Source organism: Sphaeramia orbicularis, chromosome 7, assembly GCF_902148855.1.
Source record: "Sphaeramia orbicularis chromosome 7, fSphaOr1.1, whole genome shotgun sequence".
NCBI classification, from domain to species: Eukaryota; Metazoa; Chordata; class Actinopteri; order Kurtiformes; family Apogonidae; genus Sphaeramia; species Sphaeramia orbicularis.
The window spans coordinates 28,127,892-28,140,653 of NC_043963.1; the positions used below are offsets into that span (position 1 = coordinate 28,127,892).

The window sequence follows — 12,762 nt, forward strand, 5'->3', positions numbered from 1 at the left end:
TCTCTCAAGGCTTCATACCATCAGTCATTGACTTGAAGGCCTGACATGCTCAAAGAGTTGAAGACGTAGGTAACAGATAGATGAAAAAAAAAAAAAAAAAGTGGTCATTAATAGTAAGGGAATTGATGCACTCAGGTCTCCATGGGTTTGCCTGTCTGCCAGTGATTGTAGTGTGCTCATTATCCATCTCTGCTCCAGGTAATTACTGGCTTGTTTTGATCGGAAAGCTTTTAATTAGTTGCTCATTAGCATTGTTTAATTAAACTCACCCCATGCCTTTTATAACACAGCAGTGATCTTTCCCAACTTCATTAGATGTTGCTAGATGGGCTTATAGTAAGATTGAGAGATAATGGGTGGACAGGAGTGCTCTGTGTTTTGCAGGATTAGCATTTAGCAAAATCAATAGCATCTGACAGTTTTGCATATTAGATTAGATTTATACATATTTAAGTACACGTGTCCTTGCCCGCTCTAATTTTAGAAAACTCGATCCTCGTTTACCAAGGTGGACTGGAACAGAAAGAGGAAACTGAAAGCATTCATACAAGGTTTTGCCTTTGCTAAAAGTGTTGCACTAACACTAAGAAGCTCTGGTTGAGGTCGGATGTTTATATAGAGCTGAGCAAAATGCATTCAAATGATTTTTTTTTGTGTTTAATTTTGATTAGTAAACCCCATTTTGTGAAAAGTTCCAGAAAACACAATAAAAACATAAAACACAAGTGCAGAGAAAGGATTCAGTACTTGTACTGAACAGCTGACTTGCATTTTGTGTACAGAAATCTGGTATATTCCAAATGATTTCAACTAACAACTAACAACATTATGTAATTATGGAAAATTAAAATTTTAGTAAATATTATTTTTAACCCTTTCATGCATAGCGGTCACTACAGTGGACAGCTATTCTCCAGCTGTTCTCTTGTATATTCATGGGTTTTGTTGTTTTAGTTCCATATCAGCCAACACAGTGGACGCTTATGCATCATCTCATACACTGACATTCATATAATTACTGTAATTTTGCTGTTCTGATAAACCTGATCTGCAGTAACATGTTTGAGTGTAAATCAGTTGCTGGTTGTTATTAGACTGTAATTAACAGTTTTCTTCAACAATTTTTTTTTTTTTTTTTTTTTTTTTTTGCATATTATCTCCATGAAGTGAGTAATAACTAGTATTAAGAGTATGTTAAAATGTGAGAAAACATCAGATTAGCTGCATGGCAAATGTTTTTATTGCATAGTTTTCACACAGTATATCACTTTCTGTTATTGCATTTTAAAGACATGTTACTTCACTTGAAAAATTAAACATTAAACGCATGGTGTCCAGCTGAGTGGACATTTTTGTAACACCATAAAAAATAGGTTCATTTAAAAAAAAAAATCAATAACATTGGTTTTTTCATGCCGAAAGAGGAATAAAAACACTCAGGAAAAAAAAAAATCTTGACTAAGGTTCTCATAATTCATGCATCAAGGGGTTAATTTCAACTTTGATTTAATACGTCACCTTCTTAGTGGATCAAATATTATGTTGTTACCATTTTGGAGTGATGCTGTCTGACTAAAAGATTAGTTTGTATTCACACTACAGGGTGTCCCATAAGTCTCCATACATAGGAAAAATAAACATTTCTTGACATAAACCATTTTTATTTATATAATATGCTCTATATGACTGCCATTTTGTCGGGAACACATTTCAATGCGTGTCCTCCACTGCTGAAGAACTATAAAGAAGAAATATAAAGAAATACATGTTAGAACCATATATGTATGGAATGTATTATGTCTCCTATGTATGGAGATTTATGGGACATCCTGTAGTTTCTTTCCTGAGGCCGTCACATGAATTTTCAACATATTCACACAATTCTCATTCTTCATGATGCTATCAGATTTATGAAATGCACCTGTCCTTATTGCATCAACACAATCCCACAACATGATACTCCACCCCCAAGCTTAACAGTTGGGATGGTGTTCTTTGAGTTACAGCCCTCAGATTTGTTCTTCCATATACACTATTCATCAGTTTGTCTGAACACATCTAATTTTGTCCCATCTGACCAGGAAGAATCTGTCTAAGACAGGGGTCTCAAACATGTGGCCCCAGGGCCAAATGCAGCCCGTCAAAGGTTCCAATCCAACTCTTGGGATGAATTTGCGACGTGCAAAAATTCCACAGTCAAGGCTGTAGAACTCATTTTAGTTCAGGTTCCACATACAGACTAATAGGATCTCAAGTAAAATAATATCAGAATAACCTGCAAAAAATAATCTCTTCTTTATGCATTTGGCAGATGCTTTTTTCCAAAGCGACTTACAGGGGAAAACCAATCAAATCACTCAAAAAGTTATCTCATGACACTTTATATATAGAGTTGGTCAAAACCAGACTCTAAGCCAATTTACAGAAAACCAACAGAATCCTCCAGGAGCAAACACTTGTGACTGGTGACAGAGGAAAAACTTCCCTTTAACAGCAGAAACCTCGAGCAGACCCAGACTCCTGGAGGATGGCCGTCTGTCTTGACTAGTTGGGGTTAAAGAGACGAGGGTAAAGAAAGAGAAAAAGAGAGAGCAATAGAGATAGAGACTGGGGGAGAAGGGGAGAGTAGGGGGAGACACATGGAGGCAGTTGTGGTTAAGTGAGTGATGATGATGAAGGCAGGAGAGAGGCAGGACCACCGCAGCAGGTCCAGAGATAATCCTGGGAAAAACCTTATTAAAATATTTAAAATGGAATGTCTGACAGTGCTAGGACAGGAGGTGCTCTTGGAAAAGCTGGGTCTTCAGGAGCTTCTTGAAGATAGGCAGGGACGCCTCTGTTCTCGTAGTGCTCGGTAGAACATTCCACCAACGTGGAACAACCCATGAAAAGAGCCTGGATTGTCTTGTACAAGGTCTGGGGACTACCAGACAACATTCCCCAGACATAATGACTCCATATTTTCTTCTCGGTTTGATGTGAAAAAAATAATATTACATTATGCTTAATGACAACTTCAAATTTTTGTCTTTGTTTTAGTGCAAAAAATAACATTAAATTATGACAATATTTACATTTACAAACTATCCTGTAACAATAAATGTGAATAACCTGAACAAATATGAATAACCTAAAATGTCTAAAGAAAATTAAGCACAATTTTAACAATTTTCTGCCTGTTACTAAGTATTTTGTGTCTTGTAGATCCGATTCATAATGCACATGTAGAAATGATAAATTGAGGTGCAATATTGTTAAAATTGCACTTATTTTTCTTAAGACATGTCAGTTTTTTCAGGTTATTCACATCTTTTTTGTTTGGATAGTTTCTAAAAGTAAGTATATTCATAATTTAATGGGGATTTTTTTTGCACTAAAAGGAAGACAAAAATTTGGAGTTGTCATTATTTATAGGTTATTATGCTATAATTTTTTCTGGTTCGGCCCACTTGAGATGAAATTGGGCTGAATATGACCCCTGAAAAAAAAATGAGTTTGAGACCCCTGGTCTAAGAGGTAATGTAATGTATGTAATGGTGGTCATTTGCAAACTCCAATTGTTCTTTTTTCATGTTAATTTTAGTGTTTTACTGTTTATTTGACTGTTTGTTTTCATACCCAACTAATTTTATAAAACCATGTATGATATAGGGCTCTGCAAATAAAATCGAAATGAACTGAATAGTGTAGTGGTCTCTGCATTTCAGGCTTTCTTTTTATTTACATGGGGTCAGTATATGTCTCCTTGCTTAATGATTCCATAGCTCTGTGGTTCTGTGGTGTTAATACACACCAAGGCCCAAACCAGTCCCTACTTGGACTTAATTAATCAAACAGGTAAGAACCTTCCATTGGATATCTACTGCAGTGGCTGATGTTTCCACTGTAACAGGTTATCTAACCGATGCAGTGTGTAGCTCCTCGCTTCTTGAACAACCATTGATTGACCTTGTTCCAGAGTGATGGATGCATCAGGGTGAGAAAAGAGGCAGATGAAGTGATTACCCATCATGCCTAGTGCCTACAATACAAGCCTGTTGATCTAGGGTTGGTTCACTTGGTGAAGTCTAGCATCAGCAACGTTATGTCCAAAAAATGAGGTCAGATGAACCTGAATATGAATGAATGACCAAGTTTTTCCATTTATAGATTTTCTTTCTTTACTGATGACACAGAAATATTCCAAGATGACAATTCCAGGTGCTCAGATAGGGGTGTAGGGAACATGGAACTTTATTTTCACACATGGATCCGCTTCCACAGAGTCCAGACCTGAACCCCATTGACAATATTTGGGCTGTACTAGAGAAGACTGTACACAGCTAGCCTGGCCAGTAAGGTCGGGCGATACCGGGAATTTTGGTATTGATCCAATACCAAGTAAATACAGAGCTAGTATGGCCGATTTTGATACGATACTGAAACTTTTTACTTGAAATGTCATGATCATTGAATAATTTTGTGATTTTTGCCTTTAGCTAGATGATTATGATTTTAAAAAAAAAACAAAACTTATTTTAGGCAAATAAACCTGTTTTTGCACACATCACATGTGGCAGTATCTCTGTCAGCTGCAGTGAATAAGCTCCAAACAACGCTTCTCTTTCTGTCTGCCATCAAGGACTGACAGACTTGGAGAGAAGCTGCACTCGCACAAACTCTGTGAGAAAATTTGAGTAATTTGCGGGAAGTATAGGAGAGAAACTGCAACAAAAGTAGCGATTTCATCACACAAGTATCGATCCGATACTGATACTCTCCTTGGTATCGATATTTAAATCGATACACCCAACCTTACTGGCCAGCCATCCGTCTTTCTTAATAAGAAATCTGTCGGGAATCGTGGGACTTGAACCCAAATATGAAGGTGGGTCTAACTGGCGCCGAGTAAACCAATCACAGATAAGACGGACATGACGCTTTTGTCAAAGAAACTTAAGAATACAGGGTGTAATCTTTAATTCAATCCATATTTTTGAATCAAACAACCGACAACAGTTATAAAGAGATTTGCAGACTTGGAACTGACGTTGACTGACGATAAAAAGAAGTTGGTGTGTATGACGCACTGCGAAACACCCAAGACTTGTGGTTGGTCCAGTATAAAATCGATCAGCAGAAGTCACAGCGAATGGACCAGTTCTAAACTGTTTTCTCAAGATTCAAGATTCATTTTATTGTCATTCAAACACAATACCAACACGGGTACAGTGCAGAACAAAATTACGTTTCATCGCCTTTTAGCATAGATGCAAGAAAATATAAAAACACCTTAGCAGCCAAAAATAAATAAGACAATAAAGCATAAAAGGCAATAGATTAAAACCACAATATAAATATAAATATAACAAGTAATAAATAGAGAAATGTTAAAATAATTGCACTTAAAACCATAATCGCACTAAAAGATTAGTGTATTCAATATTGAATACGCTGAGAAAACTGGATGGCTGACCAGGCTAGTACACAGCGGTCTGACTCTACTATTATCAATACAAGATCTTAGCAAAAAATGAATGAAAATTTCATAAAGTTATTGAGACAATGCTATGTAATTACATCTTGCAATCAAAACTAAAGGTAGCCTGAAGAAATATTAGGTTTGACTCGTTTTGACTGGCTAGTGTACAGTATTTGTGTATTATTGTTGGTCTTTTCTCAAATGATATGGACAAAATGAATATACAGAAGTTGTGTTTTTGTTTTTTTTTCTTCCCGTAATGCACTTCCATAAATCTGGGAGGCGGAGTTTGAGAAAGAGAAGAGGAATGTGTTTGTTTGCCTGTTGAGTTCATATCAACAGTCTTTCCCAGCAATGCCGTACGTCACAGAAGGAAGCAGAAAGTAAGATGAAGGAGAAGAAAATGTTGGAGCCCGATGCAAAAGACAATGTGAGAAGGTTTTAAATGGCTGAACCGCACAGTCGAGTAGCTGGACAAGACAAAGACAGGACAGCAAGACGAATGCCAAATGGTCCAGCAAAGACTGATGTGCTGCTTTTTTGTTGGTCTTTTCTTTTTCTTCTTCCCCCTTTGTCTGTCGCTCTGTCCCTGTCTATTCCCGAGCTCTCACTCTATTCTTGTTCTTTATATTCCTTCATGTCGCTGCACATCATCCTTGCTGCCTTCTTCATGAATTCTCTCCTACATATTCAGTTCTCTATCAGAGCTTATTTTCTCTCTTTCTGTGCCTATCTCTTTGCTTCCCTCTCCCACTGAGCAATAGCTGACACAGTATTCTTCCAGCTGAGGAGTTTACAGAAGGAGGGTTGTTGTGTGTGCATCTGCATGTTTGAGGGTTTATGTATTAGTGCCTACATATGTGTGTGTATATTTGCACATTGGGAGAAACAGTCACTAAACAGTCTTAGTTTTGTTTTCGTAGCACGTCCTGGTGGAGTGTGACAGTGAACAAAGTGTCAGTGTGTGAGGGTGGAATGAAAGCCAGCCCCCAGTGTCACAGCATGCCCCAGATCTGACACCCTGAAGCCCATTGCTGGGGATGGTGGCTAGCTGTCTGCATGATGTGGATGAAACCGAACACTGTACACATAGGCCTGATGAGGGGGGGGTAGCCAGGAGGAAAGTGAGGGTAGAAGTAGTTGGAGCAGACTCGGTCTCTTGGTGGTGGACTTTGGGTGTCTGGGTATTGGCAGTTTAACTGGGCAGACGGACAAAGCCACCGCCACCCTGTAGGAGTTTGTTCAGCTCCAGAGAAGAAATTATTATTAGAACCTTTATTTAACCAGGAAAAAAACAAAGCTCATTAAGATTAAAAATCTCAGCAGCAACAGCGGCAGAAGTTACAAAAAATGGAAACCACAGCCATACACCCACACCAATGAAAGTCAGTACTATAAACAAACTTAAAAGTAGTCGCTTTTCTACTGGACATCTGCGCAAAATGTTACCGATTTTTACTTAATGTTGAAAAAACAGAAGTGCGTAATGTCGGTTTTTCTATTAAATCACAAATATCGATGATTTGTTTATTTATTTATTATCACGAGAAGTCATTCCATAAAGATGGCGACGAATGTAAATATGGTGCTGATTTACAGATATGTTCATTATTATTATATATCGTCGGCTTCCTGATAAAACCTGCTAAGTGACATTTTCGGTTGGGAATAAAAACCTGCTATCTCCCCTATTATAGCTTCAAATTTCAGTCTCCTGTGAAAGTTGTTGACATTCCATTGTAAGTACCAACATTAAAGGAACAGATATTTTTTGTCGTATTTCACAGTTTCCTGTTATACACTCTAAGCCCGGAATTTGTATTTACTAAAATGCTTTAATTACAATGCACTTAAATGATTTAAGTTTTATGATGTTACTATAAAATGTTCAGTATATTCTACTAATTTGTAGACATAGTTGAAAGTACGAAAAAGTTTAAGTTGAATGGAATTAAATCACTAAGTTTTAGTCATGACCACACCTTTTTATCTTCGCATTGCATTGTGGGTATTGGGCATGTTGTTGAAAATGTGTTTTTTTTTATGTGCAGGGGTTCAGCAGGGTTGTGGTGTTAGTGTTAATTTGGATTTAATGTGTATATGGCAGTGTTTATTGGCCTTTTTGTGTTTGTTTTTGTATTTTTGTAGAGCTGCAACATGAGTCAGAGCCATAGGAAGAACAATAGCTTTCCTGTTCATCTAAAACTGTTATTGTACAATGGAAATCTTAATGTCTTGTCAAAGTAAAAGAGCTTCCTGTATTGGCAAATGATATTGAGCTAATTTCCATTCATGCTACAATATACAAAACTGAATAATTTCATAACTATTTTGGTCAGAAATAGGACTTTGAATTTGATTAACTTGAAAAAAGTTGTTTAATCAATGATAAATTAATCTGGCTGCAACTGAGAAAATTAGTCAGCGTAATCTAAAATGCTGAGTTGAATGGTTGGATAGTGGGGTTGATTTTACAACAGATTTAAAGTACAAATAACTTGTCTTTTAGTGTTTTCTACTTAATAGTTTAAGTTCAATACTTTTAGCATTAAAGTTGAACCTACTTAAACCAATTGATTAGTCGATCATTACTCAAATCATTTAAGTGCAATCACTTGCCTCAAATTTTTTGAGTGAACTCTACTTATTCGGGCCGACAGTGTATAAACAGTTTTTTGTTTCTCCTGTAAAATTTGCCAAAAGTATTATAGCAGGTTTTATCAGGAAGCCGGCGATATTACCCCTTTATCACATACTAAATTAAAAAATGATTGGGTTTCCTGGTGTGTCCACACATACCGCAACATGTTTCTTCTTCGCTTGTCGTAACATATGTCAACATCCGTTTTTTTAATTCACCTGACTAGTTGCGAAAAAAGGTCTTTCCATTGCAGTTTTGCGTGATATATCATGTGTGTTACGCCCGAAAAACCACCTCTGGCCAACGCAAAAACTTTTGGCGAAATTGTCGTATTTCCATTAGGGTAAATTTTTATGTGCAAGTTATATTTGCGCAATTTGAGGGTCACTGGAAAATCGACCACTGATAAGAACATGTATATAAAACATCACCATTATTTTAAAAGGTACTAAAAGTATAACAACAGTGTTCCTTAAAAGCATCTCAAAGCCAAACCCAATTCAGTCAATTGGAAAAACCTCTACACCCACATTTGTCCTTTTCCCATTCATTTAAAATGACTTTGAATGTATTAAAATAGACCAATTCCTTTAGTTTAATGTCCTTCTGTCGGCTGTCAAATGTCAGCACAACACATCATAAACCTAAAAAAAATCAAACTATTAGTGTTTAAGCACCCTGTACCCAGACAGTGGTGTATGTTAAACTGACATTTAATCAAACAAGAGCCACACAAAGAGCCTGGCCCACACAAAATCCAAACATGGTACCATTTAGGGATCTAATTTTCTTCGAGTTTGCTCAGTTTCTCAAGTGGTTTGCAAATAGTTTATTGGTAAAATATCAAATTATTTTCTAGCTCTGCTCTAGCAACAGACACCAGACAAAATAGCAAAAGAAACCACTTTACTCCAACATAGAACTGATAAACTAGAAGAAGTTTGGGGTATAAAATATGGAATAATGCTCCAGAAATAAGATGATGACAAACAGATGTAGGTTGCTATATCTCCTAGTATTATATATAAGTCTAGTTAAAAGGCTTTCAAGTATTAACTATATAATACTCGACCTTTATTTTTCAGTATTCATTTATTTATTCATTTATGCTGTCTTAATAAATACTTGTCTGTCCGTTTGTCTATCCATTCGACGACATAATTGTATCATCTGAAGAACACAGTGAGATATCTGCACCAAATTTATGTGGATGCATCTTGGCATGGAGCAGAAGCCTATTGAAAATAGGTGACCATGACCTAGCTTTTCAGGGTCAAATGGCCTTTTAAAGTTATAATATTTGAGTACTTTCATATATAAATAAGTTTGAAATAAATTTTACACAAAGACAATCTAATCTAAATTACAGGGCAGTAACTTTCAAAAGACTCTTACACTATACTTGGCCCAGGGTTATTAAAAGTGCGCAGTATGTTATGTTCCTCTAATGCAGTGATTTTCAGCCTTGGGGTCACCTGGAATTTCTAATTGATAGAAAATTAAAACTTACTAATAAAAATGTACATTATATAGCCTAAATGTTGCCTAAAATTAACGTTTATTTGCAACATATTACAGCAAACTATTACACGATCAAAAGCAAATTAATTTTAGCAAATAAAATGTCTCCGATTTGAATGTCTGGGGTCACCAGAAATTTCTAATAATTTATAAAAAAAAAAAAGACCAAAAAATTAAAACTTGCTAATACAAATTTGCATTATATAGTCTAAATGTCCTCTAAAATGAACGTTTATTTGTAACATAGTATCACAAACTATTACATGATCCAAAATAACTAAATTTTAGCAAAAAAAAAAAAAAAAGTCTGTTTTGAATGTCTGGGGTCACCAGAAATTTCTAATAATTTATAAAAAAAGATGAAAAAATTAAAACTTACTAATAAATATTTACATTATATAGTCTAAATGTCCTCTAAAATTAATGTTTATTTGCAACATAGTATAGCAAACTATTATATGATCCAAAATAAATTAATTTTAGCAAAAAAAAAGTCTGTTTTGAATGTCTGGGGTCACCAGAAATTTCTAATAATTTATAAAAAAAGATGAAAAAATTAAAACTTACTAATAAATATTTACATTATATAGTCTAAATGTCCTCTAAAATTAATGTTTATTTGCAACATAGTATAGCAAACTATTATATGATCCAAAATAAATTAATTTTAGCAAAAAAAAGTCTGTTTTGAATGTCTGGGGTCACCAGAAATTTCTAATAATTTATAAAAAAAAGATCAAAAAAATTAAAACTTACTTAAAAAAAATTACATTATATAGTCTAAATGTTCTCTAAAATTAATGTTTATTTGCAACACAGTATCGCAAACTATTACATGATCAAAAATACATTAATTTTAGCAACAAAAAAAAAAAAAAGTCTATTTTGCATGTCTGGGGTCACCAGAAATTTCTAGTAATTTCTAAAAAAAGATCAAAAAATTAAAACTTACTAATAAAAATTTACATTATATAGTCTAAATGTCCTCTAAAATTAACGTTTATTTGCAACATAGTATAGCAAACTATTACATGATCCAAAGGAAATAAATTTTAGCAAAAAAAAAAAAAAAAGGCTCTGTTTTGAATGTCTGGGGTCACCAGAAATTTGTGATGTTAAAATGGGGTCACGAGCCAAAAAAGGTTGGGAACCACTGCTCTAATGTATGTTAACAAACACTGGCTCATCCAGTGTTAGTATTATAAATATGTATGACTTATATGGCAGAAGGTATGTTAAGATAGCAATCTGTTTTGACATAATAAAGAATAAATCTAACAAATTAAACGTTATTATCTTCATCTGGTTATCTTCTCTTGTCATATAAAATCAGTTCCCTGCAACCCCAGCAGCAGCAGCAGCATCAGCCGCAAACAAATGACCAAAGCATCCCATATTTAGCTTTAGAGCTGTACATTTATATTCGGGTAATAATATATCGAATTATCTTGTATTACGTCTCTGGCCCTTATCTTTGAGATAGCCATGATGATCCCCCACGCAATAGCCGCCTCTCTATCCTCATTGTTCTCCTTATAGTGCATTTATATACATTAAGCTGCCATCTCCTCAGAGGTGAATTAAATCTTTGTGCAATTCCATCACTCATTGCTCTTCTCTGCTCTATCCTCCTGCAGCTCAATTCCCAGCGGTGGTTACCATTTCCGCAGCAGAATTTGTCTCTGCAGGGGAAAGAAGCAGAAAGCCGTCAGCATTGTGAATACTCTCACAAAGCTAAGGGGGTGCTCCATTTGCACAGGGACTCCTGTGTGTTTTGTAGACAGTAAGATCTAGGAAGACCCATCAAGCCGTTAGGGAATTTGAGGAAGGTGCAGAAATGAGCAATGAGTAGAAATGAGGTAAAGATGCAGCATGAATGTCAGGAGGGAAAGAGGAAAACAGCAGCATGATAGTTATTTGCAGACAGACGTTTGTGCAGACATATACACATAGATGCATAAATGCATACACACACACACACACACACCAACCGTTCCCCCTTCCACACACATACTGTTTGCTCCCTGGCACAGATAGGATGCCCTGCTCATCTGCTGGCTCAATGAGTTTAATGGGGAGCCAAACACACTGAGTCTTACAAATTCAGCTGAGCACTACCGAGACACAGGGAGAAGAAATAGAGAACACACACATAAATCTGCAAGGGGGATTCAAGAGGGGGAAGTGGACAAAAAAAAAAAAAAAAAAAAAAATCAATGACTTTACTCCTATGTTTGAAAAAAGGAAGTACATGGTGAGCGCAGAGATGTGGCCGACCTTCAGGTGCCCTGCTGCTTTCCTTTCATGTGCAGAGCAGATTACAAAGTGATTTTCAGTGGGAAAAATGAACTCACTGATGCATTGCACTAATTTCATTTAACATTTACAGAAATGAGGAGAACAGGTCCCAGGGAAATGCCACGGGGGAGTTCGAAGTGGGGGAGGATTGAGGAAGGAGAGGAGAGGAGCTGTGGGAAACATGGTGAAGTCAGCAGTTTGTGTTGAATGAAGAGAGTGAGAGATAAGCTGGAAGCCATCTATTCATTACTCTACATATGACTTATTTTCAACTATCTCTTTTCATCTCTTGAACTCCAGTCCATCAATTCTTCCTTGGTTTCTCCTTTGCTGTACATGGACGAAATCCAGAATAGCGTGCAAATCAAACTCGGTGGCTGCCTCTGGCTTTATAGAGACGTCGTAGACAGCAAAAGTGTGTATGTGTGTGTGTGTGTTGGTTAGAGTTCATGGGGCCAGAGCCCATCGTCATGGAGCAAGTTCAGGATATTTCTTGCACCATCAGCACAGCTGTATTGGCTGTGGCAGAGATGCTTCTCAGCGATTTCTGCCACATAAAGAGTAAAGATGGCCGTACACTTGACTTCTACTAATCCTATTACTTGAGAGTGCTGCTCTTAGAGGGCTCCAACCTCACTTTTATTGGAAATCCTTTGCCGTTATAAAGCTTTTTAGCCTTTGGCTGGGCTATTGCACTCATAAATCTGGTCTTTGGACAACTCCCTAATGTTTGTATTATTGCAATGTTACTAATTGATGATCTATGTAACAGACAGAATCCACTTTTCACAAAACATGACACTCAAATTATAACTCTGTTTGAAGCTGAGATTACCTTTAA

The 12,762-nt window shown here is 36.2% G+C and overlaps 1 protein-coding gene across 1 annotated transcript in view; it reads left to right on the forward strand.

The window, feature by feature from the left end:
* The window catches only part of LOC115422188 (cadherin-4-like), a 453,088-nt gene that overhangs the window by 48,638 nt on the left and 391,688 nt on the right, over positions 1-12,762 (forward strand). The gene's annotated exons all lie outside the window — the stretch shown is intronic.